The sequence below is a fragment of the Acanthaster planci genome, linkage group LG02 (genome assembly GCF_054643075.1).
Source record: "Acanthaster planci isolate LZ-2023a linkage group LG02, COTS_SCS, whole genome shotgun sequence".
In the NCBI taxonomy this organism is placed as follows: Eukaryota; Metazoa; Echinodermata; class Asteroidea; order Valvatida; family Acanthasteridae; genus Acanthaster; species Acanthaster planci.
Window position 1 is genome coordinate 1,117,995 of NC_141778.1, and position 15,443 is coordinate 1,133,437.

Genomic DNA, 15,443 nt, shown 5'->3' on the forward strand with positions numbered 1-15,443 from the left:
ATAGTTGGCAGGGTAAATGGCTCTTATCAGTAAGAATCTAGAGGCATTGGCTTCTTCAGTTCTGATTATTTCAGACACTGAGGTCTCCTTTCAGGGAGTAGGAGGGATATTTTTGCTCTTGACCTAAGCAAATGCTGAATGTTTTTTCCAATCCATCTCCAATCGTATTTCCTGTTCTTGACACTGCTCGTCAGAATGCTGATGTATTTATCTCCAAACCTTGAATTTGTTTTTCTCAAGCGACCAGAGGTAGAGTTACTCCCAGCTATGCACTGGCGGTAAATTTGAACGGTCTGGTATACAACTGATTCTCGAGGTACAACTTGCACATTTTAATCGCAAAAAGCCATTGCCAAAAAGCCAAAAAGCGCTCTACTGAATAAAATGTACCTGAACTTACACTGCAGACTGAAAACTTTTCCACTGTGTGCAAAGTGGACCAGGTGAATTTTTCAGAGTCTCTCATTAGAGAGATGTTTGCCTTTTAAAGAAGAATTGGTAACTATGCCAACCGGGCTTCTTTGATACATTTGTTCACATTGCAGGTGTTTTACACACGACCGTGCTACCTCGATGCGACAGATTTGGTATGACGAATTTCAGAGTCCCAAAGCTGGTAAAATCTGTGACTTTTTTTTTTTAGAATTTGTAAGGTAAAATCAATCGGGAACCAGCTAAAACTTTACCCAAGGCGTGTCAGTTGGAAATTTGCTTTGCAGTTAGTTTGAAATGCCTGCAGATTTTCTTTAATCGTCTTCAAGTAAAATCGGTGGTCTGATGTAAGGAATAAAGGGCACAGTTTCCTCCTGTTTGTTTACGTCTAGGGGCCAACGTGACCAGAAGTACCCCGTCAGCTCCATTTAAAGGGCGTAAGGGTAGGGTCATTGGGATTTTAGGGGAAATTGAGGCAGTCATCCCCCTCTATCTACCCTGGGTCACGGCTGGTTGACATTTGGAGTTTCCCTGGGAAGAACGATTAGGGAATATGTTAACCCTCCCTGCCCCCTAAAAAAAAAAAAAAACATTTTTGTCAAGCGAAGGAACCATACTATCCAGTTGATACATTGTTTAAATCCTAAAACCTTAAGCCTTTCTCAAATGCATCCCGTTTTCCAAAATTTGCCACGTTCAGGATCGTAGAACCCAGCACTATCACTTTGCAATGTCTGTCTTGTTTGTTTGGTTTTTTTTTGTTTTTTGCACAAAATGTTTGTCAACATGTTTAATTAACGAATGTTTCACAGTTCTGGGGTGATTTCTTTTGGGATTCAAGAAGATGTGTCGTAAAAAGGGCTTTGTGATGGAAGTGATGACTAGCTTTGTAGAAGTATGATGTAATTACCAACACATTCTGTCACATGCTTTGCGGTCAAAAGGGTAACAACATCCTCAAGCCTAATCGGTCGTTGTATAATCTTGTCAAAGAAACAGTAGACTGGGATATCCTTTTTGGAATTACAGTGTAACTTGAATTAACTATAAAGCCTTATACTTACACCTTACCAGTATCCTTCAAAGTGGTTAGCACCCATGCAGGGTGGGAATGCCATTGTCCATTTAGTACTTATGTCATCTTGATACTGGGTTCTACGCTGATGGCTGATGTGTTCACCGCTGTCCATTTTTAGCGAGACTCATTTCATCAAGAAGAGAATCGGTTATGTCGGCTAAATTTATGAGAACCACCTAGTCGAAGTAAATATTTTGACGTGAAACATTTCTTGTCAGGCCTATTTTAACTTGCAATGGGGATATTAACGAAGAGTCAAGGTTGAGAAAAGTGACTACAGTCACTTTTATATCGAAGTGTAATGGTCTGAATGCCAGCTCTGTTCTAAAACCATACTTTAGTAAGCAATACCTTTTTGTTGGGTCAAAGGAGAGCCTTAGAAATAGGTTCTAAACAGCCCAATTGGGTGTAAAAACAGACCTTCTCTGTATGTATGTTAACGCGTGTCCCGTCAGATTGAAACGGACGACTAGCGTGAACTATAAGACCTTAAGACCACGTCTGAGAATAATTACTCACGGCTAATCCGAGGTGTCTAACTCTTGATCTCAGCCTTATTCCAGACAGGGAGGATTTACCCTACGGCTGTCGGACACTGCCTGCCAGGGGTAGATTTGAGGCAGTTCTATATAGCAAATCGCGGTGAGACTTGACGTTTTGCCCGCGTTCTGTCAATGCACGCATGCTCTTTTCCCTCCCGAAGATTGTTTTAACTGGGATCCACATTTGAAGTTTTAAACACCACGCAAAAAGAGACGGCTACTAAACTCCAAAGACGCTCATCCTGTTTACTCTGAGAAGAAAGCAAAAGATATCACTGCACTTGTTCTCTGTCCTCATCGAGAGGATTCTGTTGCCTGTTTGGGTGGACTTTGTTGAAGAATCTGGATGCCTAATACTGCGGGTAGTGAATGGACTAAGGGCCTATCTTCTTTCCGTCAAAGTCCCCGCGAATACAATCGGCACAAAACCGCAGAACTGCCCAAAAGTTGTCCACTCATGATCTGTGATCGCTGACCCAGTGCCTTAACACCAACAGGAAATAGGCAACGTTATCACTCTGTTCCCTTTAGCATCTTGTCTGAACGATATTCAGTGGCGTAAATCTGTGTTGGAAATGGGACGTGGGGATGGGGAAAGGTAGGGGATGACTCGCCCGGCCATGAATTTGACAAGGGGGAGGGTATACCACATACACTATACAGGGGACGATGTTAATGAAAAGGATGTATATCTGTGACGTGTATCAAATTCATGCAGAATCTTACATCAGAATGGTATATTTATGGCTTTTTAAAATTGCTTTCCCTTTTTAGTGATATTGAAAACATTTTAGTCTTTGGGAAATCTTGAAAATTCTTCACTGTTCGCTTTAATGTTTTTGCTCATCACCGTAGTGGGGGGGGGGATAATTCAATAGCCCATCCCTTCACCCCAAAAGTGGGGGAATATATACCCCCTCCCCCGGATTTACGTCCATGACGATATTGCGAGTGGACAATGCTTGGAAAATACCGTGCGAAACATGAAGCTAGCCCCCCATGCACGTTTTCGTCGGCGCACACAGCACGCGCGCACTTTGTGGTTGATTGCAAGACGTCGCATGTGCATTATATGAATGCCTCTTTCCAAAGAATATGCAGAGGATCCAGACTATCCGAAAAACTTTCAAAACAGTTGTTACCCAATTGATCCTCTTCAACTGTATCTTGGACTGTTTTATGGTATTTCCCAGCTAGAAGTTCTACAACGAAACTAAACCACCGATTATTGATACAAGAGCAGTGAAATCCATCTTTCATCGGAATGGTGGTTGTGATGGTTTGGAGTTCATCGCTTGAGGATGCGCCTCGTTAAGTCTCGACTCAATTAAAGATCGCTGAAGGCATAACTTTTGGAAACGAACGACTTCCGACAACAACCACTACTTTCAAACAAAAAACACAGACTACTGTAACCATGTTGGGAATATCAAACTGGTATAGAAATGCATAGCGGTTTGCCAAAGTCAATTAAGTTATGCAACTATGAGCATAGAGCAAGGAACATGAGTGACAGCATAATGTCAATCGAGCATTTGAATTCCAAGTGAATAGGTCACATTAGGGTCACCTCCAACTCTGGCCTGGATCAAATAGGTTGAGCGTGAATTCGGGACTATAGGGGCTTTCGTTGTGCCCTTCTTTGCAAGGGATGCTGCTAGTGGTGAACTTGCTAATTGAACCTGGAAACTAAGGGCAAGCCGCACGAGGCACGAAATACGGGTCATTTGACACCACAGGTACCGGTGTTGATGATGATATAGGGGACTGAGACCATGCACAGTCCCTCCTACTTTATAGGCCAACCCACCCCACCCCACCCAATGCCCACCCACCCCTCAACTCAAAGCTATGCCTGTCATGCTTTATCGCAGCTTGGTACTGTGATGTAAACTAAATTGATTTAGCATAGATTAGGGTTCTCAGTTTATATAAGGCAAACGGGCGTGGCCGCGTAAGGCAGTGGTCATCAGCCTGTAATCGATCGAGGCACGTCTCGTTGTGATGTGTGGGACAAGTTTTGTTGAATTAAATTATGTTTGGTTCGTTGATAGTATATTTCGTTTCATTAGACTTCTTTGAATCGTGTAGTTGTCACATTCCCGGAGCAGATTGACCCTCATAAGAGTACACCTAGGTCCGGTTATAACCTTTTGACAGTGGTTGATATCATTGCCACCGACGATTCAAAAAAATCTTAAGCCGAACCTCTACTTCACCTCTCTCCCTCCCCCCCCAAAAAAATATCGGCTTTAAAAATTCTGCTGGCGCTAGTCTTTATCATTTCTCTTCATAGCGTGTGTCAGTCAGATAAACCGTACGATTTACGTCACTGCTGTGACGCACGAGACACGAGTAAATTGATAGCACATTACTCATCCCCGAGTTAGTGTCTAGGAGCATCTTGAGACCTCTGTATCTAAAGACACATTTTATTTTGTATTCAGAGCGGAGCTTCGCTGTGATCATAATTGTTAATAATCCTTTAGTCTCGAGAGAAAACCAGCCTGTCTGTGGCGGCTCCAGGCTGGCAATGATTTCGTTTTCCACGAAAGTTTTCTACCGATGGACTAGAGTCACAGTCGGAAATCAAATTATCTCGATTTCTTTTCTATAGTGGTAACAGAGTTTTGCTTTGTGTAGGGAAGAATTTGTTTGAAAAAAGAAGGTATATGTCCATCCAATTTCAGGAATTCACAAGAACTTGATGTTATTGATGACTTTGAATTTTTAAGTTACAAAGAGCTGGATGTAGAAAGTCTTGAGCAATGGTGGATATCGGTTTATTTCAAAAGTTCTGTCTTAATTAATGACTTAATGACTGGCTATGGCTGAGTTCAACGCAACGTCTCTATGATAAATGGCTATTATCGGCCGTTGCCGTTAAGTCAGACGCGATCCATGTTGTATCTTGGTTTGATTAACATTTTCGTGGATTTCCATGAATAAAATGAAAACCCTGTCAAGTGATATTTTCTTATACCCAATATCTGAAATTTCTTTTTAGGCTAAAAAAAACAAGTCGGTCTCTGGTCACCGCGCGCGTCGATTTTGAACGTGCGCATCACTTTTTTTCCCCATTTTTTCTCAAAATGTTCAAAACAGCGCCCTCTATTTCCGCACCGCCTGAATGTTCGCGAGTAGACTGATTCCCGGCCAAAAGTCCATAAGTCAGAAGGGCAATTTGTTCAAGGAACCAGACTAATTCGTGGGCAGCTCGTACCTGGTGATAGATCCGTTACTACTGCTTAAGGGTCCAGTCCACTAATTCAAGCCCCATTGAAAACAGTGTAAAATCAGCACCGTTCAGGGCCCAATAGCATGCACGCCAACATCCCTGAGATTTCTGAAACACAAATGAAATTCTTGTCTGGTCACTTATCTTTCAATTTCTTTTCAATTTTTGTTGGTTAACCAATTACATTTCTAATTATTCCCACAAAACAAAATCACCCCCCAAAAAAGTGATTTTTCCGAAGTCTGATTGCAGCCATTTTTCAAAGGGCAACCCTCAATTTTCTCGGGCACTTAGGACCATTTTTCAACCGTAGTTTTCAGCCCTTCTGCCCTCATATGAAAGCTCAAAGACCAAGGGAGTTGATCCTGGCGACGATTTACACAATCTCACCATTTTGGGGGCCAAACAATCTCCTTTTTCAAAAGATACTGTGGGGGGGGGGCACTTTTAATGCTAATGAGCTGGTCAGAAATTCTCACTTGAATTAGTGGTCTGCACCCTTAATGTTGATGTTGAGCTCACGCAGTAGACCATGGGTAGGTTACAAAGTTGCAGCCAGCTGATCAACAACAATGGCGGCATGACGTGCGAGTACTAGCCTTTGCTCTTTGATTACATTTGCGTGTCCGTTGCCAGTCCGAAAAAGCCACCCCACCCCCACCCCCCAAAAAAACTGTATCGCCGCAGTCAATTCTGGAACTTTGGTCTGACCAGAGGCCGAGTATTTTATTTATTTTTCGGCCTTTGCCTCAACCGTCTATTCCTTCCTCCGTGGTTTGAGAGACTCGCTAGGGATCATCAAACTTGTACAACCATCAATTCTTTGGAAACTGACAGACAGATTTGTCCCAAGGTGTCAACCATAATCCTTCCCCTGCCCGGCGGAATCTATGTTGGGATCCTATCTTGGGCACGGTTTCCTTAACGCATGTGGAAATGCACTAATTGAAACCAGTGCCATGCGACTTGGGAATCTCTTTCGAGCTCATTTACTACTACCCAGCGGCACCAAGTTGTTAAATATCCGGTGGTCATAATTGTCAATCGCAGTCGGACAGCATTGTCTATCATCCAGTCCACTTGCCCTTTGTTCTGAATCTGCTGCGGGAAATTAATTGTTAGGTAATCCTTTTGTTTAGATTATATGTTCTTGTAATGACGTATGACCACTTGATATCTGCCTAAATACTAAGACACTTGTTACATAAGTAAAAGCCACAATGTTTGGACGAGCTGAAACGCCAAACGGTTATACTCGGAAGATGTCTCAGGTGAATCTTCGATGTCGACCGCAATTAACTTGACGGAAGTTTCAACATCACAGGCGCTGCAGACAAAAAATGGAGCTAATTATAAAGTTAAACTTAAAGCGTTGGCTCTGTCCTCAAAATTGGCAGGAAATTCTGCTCTGGTTTACAGGCATCGAGTTGTTACAGCCTTGCCCTTTTCCAGCCCCTTCAGTGACCTTTAAGAGAGCTAATCTTCTTGAGACCCGACAAACGATGAACGTCTTCAAGGGTTGGAATCATTGACGTTGTGAGGGGGCCCAAAAAAATAATAAAGGGGGAAAGCAAAAAGAAACGGAAAAAAAATGAATGGGGACAGAAACCCCCACTTTGCTAAGTACAAAAACCTCGAAAGTTGAACCCCCCATTCTGCTATAATGGTCTATCAGTTCGTTGCTGATAAGTGCTTGCCTCCTCCCTCCGGAAAACATTTGGGCGCCGCCCATGGTTGGGATGGAGGATGAATCGAAGTCCGACTTTAGTACAGTGTATCACGCTACTATTTGTATGAGAGGCGTCGGTTGTTGCAGCTTCTGCCATGTGTGGTTTTGCGTTTTGGGATGCACTGGCACAAGTGCAGTCATATAAGGCATCATCATCATAAATACCCTAGCGCTGGTCACCTGTGATTGGTGGAATTTATGCTCGACGGAACCAGTTCCAGCTTCTAAAACAAATTCGACATTCGTAGCTGTTAGTCTGGTAGCAATCATAAGCTCAACGATTTCGTGGGCTTGCGTGTCTTAATTGCCTACAGGGGCCCTAGCCAAGATGGCGCTGCTCACTTAGTGAAGGTTGACTCTGTTCTGTCTCATCTGCGAGGATTCCCAGACAGCCGTGGCGTCTCCTTGAAGACCTTTTGCCCTCCTATCTACTCACATCTGGCCACCTGGCCTGTTAAGCCATCGCGAGCTCTAACGAGATGACAACAAGTGAACCACAGCGTTGAACATGGCATGGCCTCTGCTTCCTGGAGACACGCAAAATGCGCTTTCCTACCCCTCCTGAAGTTAACTGCATCCAGTAGGCCGGATGTTATTAAAGAATCTGCGGTGGTCATGCTATTTCGGAAACTTTACGTATATAGACGAGAGCGCCACCATTCGAGATCTTTCTCATTCGAGGCTTGATTCCTTATGTTTGGCTAAGATTGGCTGCTTGCATTTGGTGCAATTAATTTACGAACTTTGAAAAGCGTGCCGAACTCAGGACAAGCGCAGTGATGATGAATCGGTCCCTTTCCAGCCTGTGATTTTGACATTTTGAGATGCCGATCGAGTGTAGTTGAGATTAAAATCATATCCCTGATTAAGCAGTGAAGAAACCACTTGCGAATCGCAGATGCCCAGTTCCTCCTGCTCAGAATAAGATACACTTGGTGTAGGGCCTAGCCTCTAAAAGCCACGCACGACCCACTTTGGGTTTGGCTAACAACCAATTTGCCATGAGAACTGCTCTCGGGATATCGACGAAGTGAAAGTGACAAGTTAATCCTCGAAAGATTTCAGCACGCGGATGAAACTCGAGTACTGCCCAGAGGAAAAGTTCCACGGTGTTTTGCCCGGTCACCGCCCGGTTTACCCAGCCTTTATACCATCGCCTTCCACTGACCCGTAGCAGATACCGCGGTTGCCTCATAGGCCTACTTCCCAGCATCGCTTGGAGTTATAAGTGTTGGCCCGGCGCTGGATCACAATAACAGTACATGTATACTCTTGACGTTGCCATTATGACTTGGGATCTGACCACATTGATCGGGGTGTCCCATCCATGAAGGACTGTTACTGTTCAGCTTGCACTTGTCACTGGCCTCACTGTTGTTACGAACGTCAGGGAAATCATTCCTTCAATCAAGTGGTATGTTACTTATGTAACGTTGTCTCATCGATTGGATATCTATTTTAGTTTGACGGAAACAGGTTATTGCTTTATTATAACGAGGCAAGTCATGCAGTCAGTTACCACACAATTCACCGGCAGTTAAATTGTCAATATTTGCCAAAGCAGATTTTACTACAGATGACATGGTAATGGGGTATACTCACTTGACATTTCTTTCTGAATTGCGGAATTATCTCACTGGGGAGCTATCTTTACATCTACTACAGTTTAAAGGATATACCCTCTGAATTTCTTAGCAGTGTAGTTTTGTTTTCAAATATTTATCCCGTCGTTACGAAAATCTTTCTTAGGTCCAGTAAATCACGGTCATAAGAGAAGGATGCTCATTTGGGCCTTGTTTTATCCCTCCTGATCCGTCGAGCAATAATTTGTTAGAACAATAAGCTGTGCCTTTCTTATATTACAATACCTGCATTTAGACAGCCCTGGATCAGAATTGCAAGTAAGGAAACAAGTTTCATGAGTATATATCAGTTTTTTGTTTTTGTTTGTTTATTGGCAAAAAGTCTTCTTTCTCTTGAACGTATTTCCCCGAAATCTTTATGGTGAATATATACTACAAGAATTTTTTTATATCAGGGAATGGTTTTTAGTTTTCTCCCTGTGTTTAGAATTGTTTATTTACAGCGCCCAGTTTCGAAACTGAAGAAAGACTGTTGACGCTTCGTGAAAGATCAGAACGTCAAGTAACGTCTTTGACACAAAGACCGGCACTCACGCTCTTACAGTTTTGCCAAGTTTCACTTTGGCTTTCCATTGTGGTTTCTGTAAGTTGACCTACTTGCTTGTGTAAAGTCGTTGCTGCGTGTGCCCAAGTTCTTCGTCAATGCATTTATAATTTCTCTTCCCGTTGTTACGTCCTTCGGGATTGAAGTTGTGTAGGATTTACTCTTGTCCCTCCAAGAACGTGACCGGATATTAATTTTAAATCAATTAAAAAATAAAGGTAAAGAATGCATCGAACCATCGTCTTAGACCTATATCTCCTCGTGGGCGTAGGAAACATAAATAGTTTTTTTTAGTCCATGAAGTGATATTTTAGGTTCAAGGATAATGACTATGTTGCTCATACCCCCTCATTCATTGCAGATGTGTTGATCAATCAAATCTTCATCCTATCACTTGATGAAATTTCTCCTTTATATTTTAGATAAAATGGGGAGAGGGTACCTCGTAATGCATGATAGCGAAATCATTTTGCCGTTCACAGAATTGTTTCAAGTTTTGGTAGCACAGACACGAGCAGGAATTTGGCGTTTTTAAAGGCAGCGTTTGCACCCAGTGTTATCGCAGAGAAACTCTGACGTTGCAAAGTTCTGGACACGCTGAACTAGAAATCCCTCGAGTAGAGGGGCAGGGCTTATGCTATTACGGAGTGATCCACATCACAGACTGATTGCTGATATGGTGCATGAGCGCCTCAAGTCCCTGACGATTGATCGTCTCATGCGAATTAAGGTCCAGTGGACAGTCCACTTGAGGCAGTGGTCGAAATTTTAGTTTCTAAGAAGGATTTCTTTGCTTGTCATCTCTCTGATAGTGATCTACACTTGAGGCAAAAGATTATTTTCGAAATTGTACGGAATAACAACGATTCGTTAAACCAAGTTGAAGTAATGAGTAATGACGAACCTAGCAGTGCATTATTATTGAATGCATACCCGTACACTATGATTTGGATACATGTATGTTATTCGCAGTTGGCTTATAACTCAGTCAGTGTTTCCATTTGTATTTCAAGGTCTTAAACTATCTACCAAAAATTAATGTTTGCATTTTGTAATTGACAATAGATTTATGTTTGAATAATTTTACTTTTTGTGATACAGAGATCGTTGCTCAGGGCTCAAGATGCACGGACTGATGCTGAATTGCACCCACGTGATCATCTTACTGATGGCTGGACTAGTTGCCATGTCTGATGGTAACCAAGGCAAGGAGAAACTTGGCGTAAAATACACCCGTGGAGTGGACTGCCGTTTCATCTCCTCGTCATTGAAATATGTCTGCGCCCAGGGAGTGGGTATCACCGAGATTCCGTCGCCGTGCTGCGTCTCAAATGTACGGTACCTGGAGCTAGTTGGGAACCCGGTGACGGTCCTCCACAAAAAGGAGTTCAGCAGGCGATTCTCAAGTCTCCATGGGATGGACCTGAGGAACAAATCAGATCAGCCATATATCCAGCATGGAGCGTTTTGCTGGACTCCGGAGACTCCAAATTCTGGATCTGAGCGGGAACAGGCTGACTAGCCTTTCGGATGGAGTGTTTAAGGGCTTGAGCTCACTGACAACTTTACATCTTGGCGGGAACGGAATGGTCAGTATGTCGCAAGAAGCGTTCCGCGGCCTACACTCACTAAGTCTTTTTGAGACTTGAAAACAACAACCTCCAGGAGATCCAAGAGGAGGCCTTCGAGCCATTTGAGAGGCTCCCTCAGCCTCTATTTAGACGGGAACCAAGATAAGCCAGTTAGACTCTGAGAGCTTTAGCGGACTGCGCCGCTTGCAGACATTGTCGCTGGCGAGTAATCAATTGCAGACGACCCCGGATATTCTTAGGAAGCTTCCTGAACTGGGTAGAGTTAGTGTTGAGCAGCAATCCACTCATGTGCGATTGCAGACTTGTGTATTCTCCAGGACTGGCTTGCTGGACACAACAGCGGGCAAAGCAGAGACACTGTTCGATGTTCCTCTCCTCCACTGATTTCGTGGATATAAACTGAGATCAATCAGTCCAAGGATGTTGTGCCAAACTGTGTACCACCAGCCAAACACGAATGGAGGTCCGACTTCGTATGACTCCCCTGTATATGATGGGAGCATTTTCAGCCCAGCATCGGTCAATGACCAGGAGCAAGGCGATTCTTTCCAATCGGTCATCATTGATGTTTTCTGCAGGTGTCGATACGACACTACGCCAAACCACTGCGCCGACATTCGCTAGTGCGAGATTTGACAAAGTGTTTTTTTGAGGACGTATCGGGCTCCGATGCACGCAGCACCTGCAGAACCATCAACAAGGCCCAACTGGGAACCAGGAATACCCATGTATCCTGGACATAGGGCCTCCCAAAGCAACCACCGTCCGCGGTAGTTGTAAGCCACACCAACGTACGATTCAGGACGCCCTGGGTTGGATCCACCGAATCATAGACCAGGTACTGCCCCCGCTATTCCCAACGGCAGACCCACGGCAGCTAACCCAAATCCTGCTGGGCAGAATCCTTCAGGGCCTAGGCCTCCCGAGAGGCCTCCGCCGAACGAACCCCCCAGACCAACGTCTGGATATGATGGGACAAATCAAGATTCAAACAATGTAGGAAATACAGGGGTTGAGCAAGGAAGATATAACTCAGACCAGCCCAACTCTGAGCTCCGGAGAGCCAAGCATCAATCCCAGCGGATCGTCGCATCCAAACGATACAGCACACATTCCAAATGTTACGTCCACCAGATCTGTCTAGAAATGAAACAGATCCTCCAAACATCCAACCTACAGATTCTGCGAGTTTGACAATTCCAGTTGTGACTTACAACACTTCCATGATTACCGATGCTTCCAGATGCAGATGGACCGGGCATTGATTCAGGGACGGACAGTAACGGGCTCCTCCAGTGTGCAGACGCCGAACGCCCCTCTCGTTGTTTACGGCGTGGAGGGCCAGAGCGTCGTGCTACATTGCGGAACCGATGATTTGGATCCTCATTCCCGGGTAAGGTGGTTACATCCCAACGGTCAACCCGTCACGGGGCTCAACAGCCGCTTCGAGTTGAAACGGGACGGTTCTTTGCGAATCCACCCTCTGCGAATCAGTGACACGGGCAGCTACCGCTGTATTGTTAGAAACATGGCAAGTTCGAGGTGTGATACTGGTCCGTCTGCGGACAGCCTGTCCCCTGTGCGGATGCCGCTTCTTCTGATGGCCGCTTTTATGAGGAGTTGTCCCCAGAGCTCTTTCCAGTTCCTCCATTACTCCTGCAGTTGGACCCCGTTGGTAATCGCGGTGGTTACCACCTTCCAAGGAACCGTTGTGGCTTGTGCTCTTGTGTTCTGCATTTGGTACACGCGCTGCTACCGCAGGAAGACATTCACAATTCGCGTCCAAGAGGCGGAAAAACGAGACAGTAAGAGGCTCAGAAACTGTGACATGTCTGTTCTAAGACGTTGCTCCAATTCTACCATCACGTCTCGCAATGACTCCTCCAGGGACATCAGTTTCGAGCAGGGATCGTTCCACCCTTCCGATTCGCTGACAACTGTGTCACCCAGAACAAGTCACACCCTCAGTGACTACATGAATGCTTACGTGACGCAACAGATGCGTCGGCAGTACCACATGCGACTGCCAGTACCAGACTATGTTGATTTGGACCCCAATTCCCGGGACCCTCATGAGACTTTGTACTCGAGTCTTCGGGGACGAGATTTCAGCAACAGGAGAAGGCGGATTGTCACTCAGTGAACTATTTGTATCCTTTAAGTTCCATCAGTGTGAAAACATGACATCTGCCATGGAGTGTTTGTCTCGGCAATACATCCTCGCCAATGGGGAAAAAGCTGCAAAATTTGATGCTGTACATCGGGCGAACATTACGTAGCACCATTTTCCCAAAGACTGCACACAGGCTTTTGGTAGCCCCATGATGTACATCACACCACGTGATCGTTTGATTATTGAAGACCGTTGATCTTCATCAATTGGTCATTTTGTGCTGCATTCATGTGCTGTGTGTGAACTTTGTTACAGGAAGCACAATTCACACACAGTGAACATTTATGCGCACGGGGTACATTTTCTTGAGTGATGTTCCAAATCTCGATAGCCCGGAGTGGGACTTTTATTATAACTAAAAAGTAGCACACTAATTAAGAACTCTTTTTCCAACATTCCATTTTATTTTTTGTGATAAAATAACTTTAATCCATCTGATATTAGACTGGAAACGGTTTTCCGTACAAGCAGGAAATTTCCTGTTTGACTTACAACGGCGTGTTCAATGTCTTGGTGATCCACGAACAGGTAGAGCGTGTTGCGCGTCTATTTACATTAAACATCCGAGACTAGGTTTTTTTTTGGCGGGAACACCACCCAAAATCGGAAGGTTGGATCAACAGACTAGTTCCTAACAACTTGGGCGTTTCAAAGCTTGTAGTCTCCTCCCGTTACACAGCGAGGAGGGAATGTTGTAAGGATGAACTGTTTTTAACATTTCTGGTATCAGCCATTTTCATATCAGAGTGTAAATTTTTGCATGAGATTTGAAGAGCACTCCAAATCATAATTTGAGTTAAGACAGAAAATAAAAGCTCAGATCAAGTAAGAAACAACAGTATTACAGCGACGAGAGATCGCTTGCCAATAATAATGTAGTCCATTTTAATGTTCTACTGCTCATGTGCAAAGTGATACATTTCAAAGTCAGCACAGGAGCAAGGTGAGCACACATGGACGGCGGCAAAGGAACATGATTCACTCGCTGACATTAAAATAACTTTACCCAAAGGTTAAAGGAGACCATGGGCTAAAGGAACAGAAGACGCAAAATATAAATTACATGCCGTAATTTAGTCCGTGATGATGATTCTATAAAGATCATCTGCAGCTGGGCTTCAAAACTGCCTACGTGGATTATTAGAGGGGTTTATTCAAAGTAACCCAAATAAACCACTTTGCTGTCAGGGTCAGTTGGTCGACCACTGAACAAAATCATTTCCTTGCCATAAAAACGGATGGTAAGGCATCAGTGAGATAGACCTTTTGGGAACAAATTTTTCCCAACAACCCCTTAGGGCAGGTTCATTGAGGTGATAGAATGAACTATACTACGCACGTTTGCTGCCAAAATTGACCACTTGTGTGAACTGGAGCCCCCCCTGAAGTGGACAGAAGTTGGGCAGAGGAGGGAGGCTTCCTTGTCTGCCAGCTCTTTGGGTAGCAAGGCAAATTACGTAAGGGAAACAGCAGACTTCGAAACCCTAAGAGAGGTCCTCGGTAGATTCCGGTCATCACAGTTCAGTGATACTGTCAACTTGTAATCTGATAAGTCGTTTTTGAAAGCATACATCAGGTTTATATATAAATATATTAAATCAGTGAATTAGTTAGGATTATTGACTTTTCAAGCAGGGGCCAAGATAGAAACGGCACTACACCTTGATCTTTGGGGGATGAAGGTTATCTGTGTATAGGATGGACAGCTGTTTTTTAGGTCCCCCCCTAAAAAAAATGCCTCCCCCAACCAAGACGGGAAACTCCTCTGGAAATTGCCTTCATTTTGGGCATACTCTGTGCACAAGGCAATAAGCCTGTAACAAACCGACATACATATTCTGAAATTGGTCAGCGTATATGGCAATATTAAAGGTAGAGACTCATGTTTGACGCTGTTGCTCCCCAAATTTGCTCTACAGAGAATTACATAATTACAAAGTCTTTTGCAAAGATGTTAACAAGATTTTAAAAATATTAATGAGCTGAGGCAAATCCGTTTTGTGCTATGATTTAAGGAACTGTGAAGTTGATGAAGCTTTGTATTAGATCAAGTTACGGAATAACATTGAATAAAATTATTTTTGCAATTCATACGTCCCCCTTTCAAGTTTCAGCTCTTTATTGAGAAAACAGACGATTAAATTTAAATAAGGGAAAAGTAATTGACGCTGGGAAATTCTGTTATTTCTGAGACAACTGACTGGGTTTTTCAGCTTCGACCCCGAGATGTTTGCCCCGCAATCTGTCTAGAAATAGTGGACATGAAAATGGGTTGTTAGAAGATGGCACCCTTTGATTATATTCATAAAGTCTCAGGGCACATTTGAATATTTTCCCTCTCCACTGAGTGGATTGTTCTCGGTGACGTCATCATATTGGGTCACAGAATGAGTCACTCGCTGGGTCAATACCCATAAGTCACCGGGGCGTCCCAATGGGAATGCCATGGGAATGTGTGATGTCACAGAAACG

The 15,443-nt window shown here is 43.9% G+C and overlaps 1 long non-coding RNA gene across 1 annotated transcript in view; it reads left to right on the forward strand.

Moving 5' to 3' along the window:
* The window catches only part of LOC147799773 (uncharacterized), a 118,555-nt gene that overhangs the window by 34,281 nt on the left and 68,831 nt on the right, over nucleotides 1–15,443 (forward strand). The window lies entirely within an intron of this gene.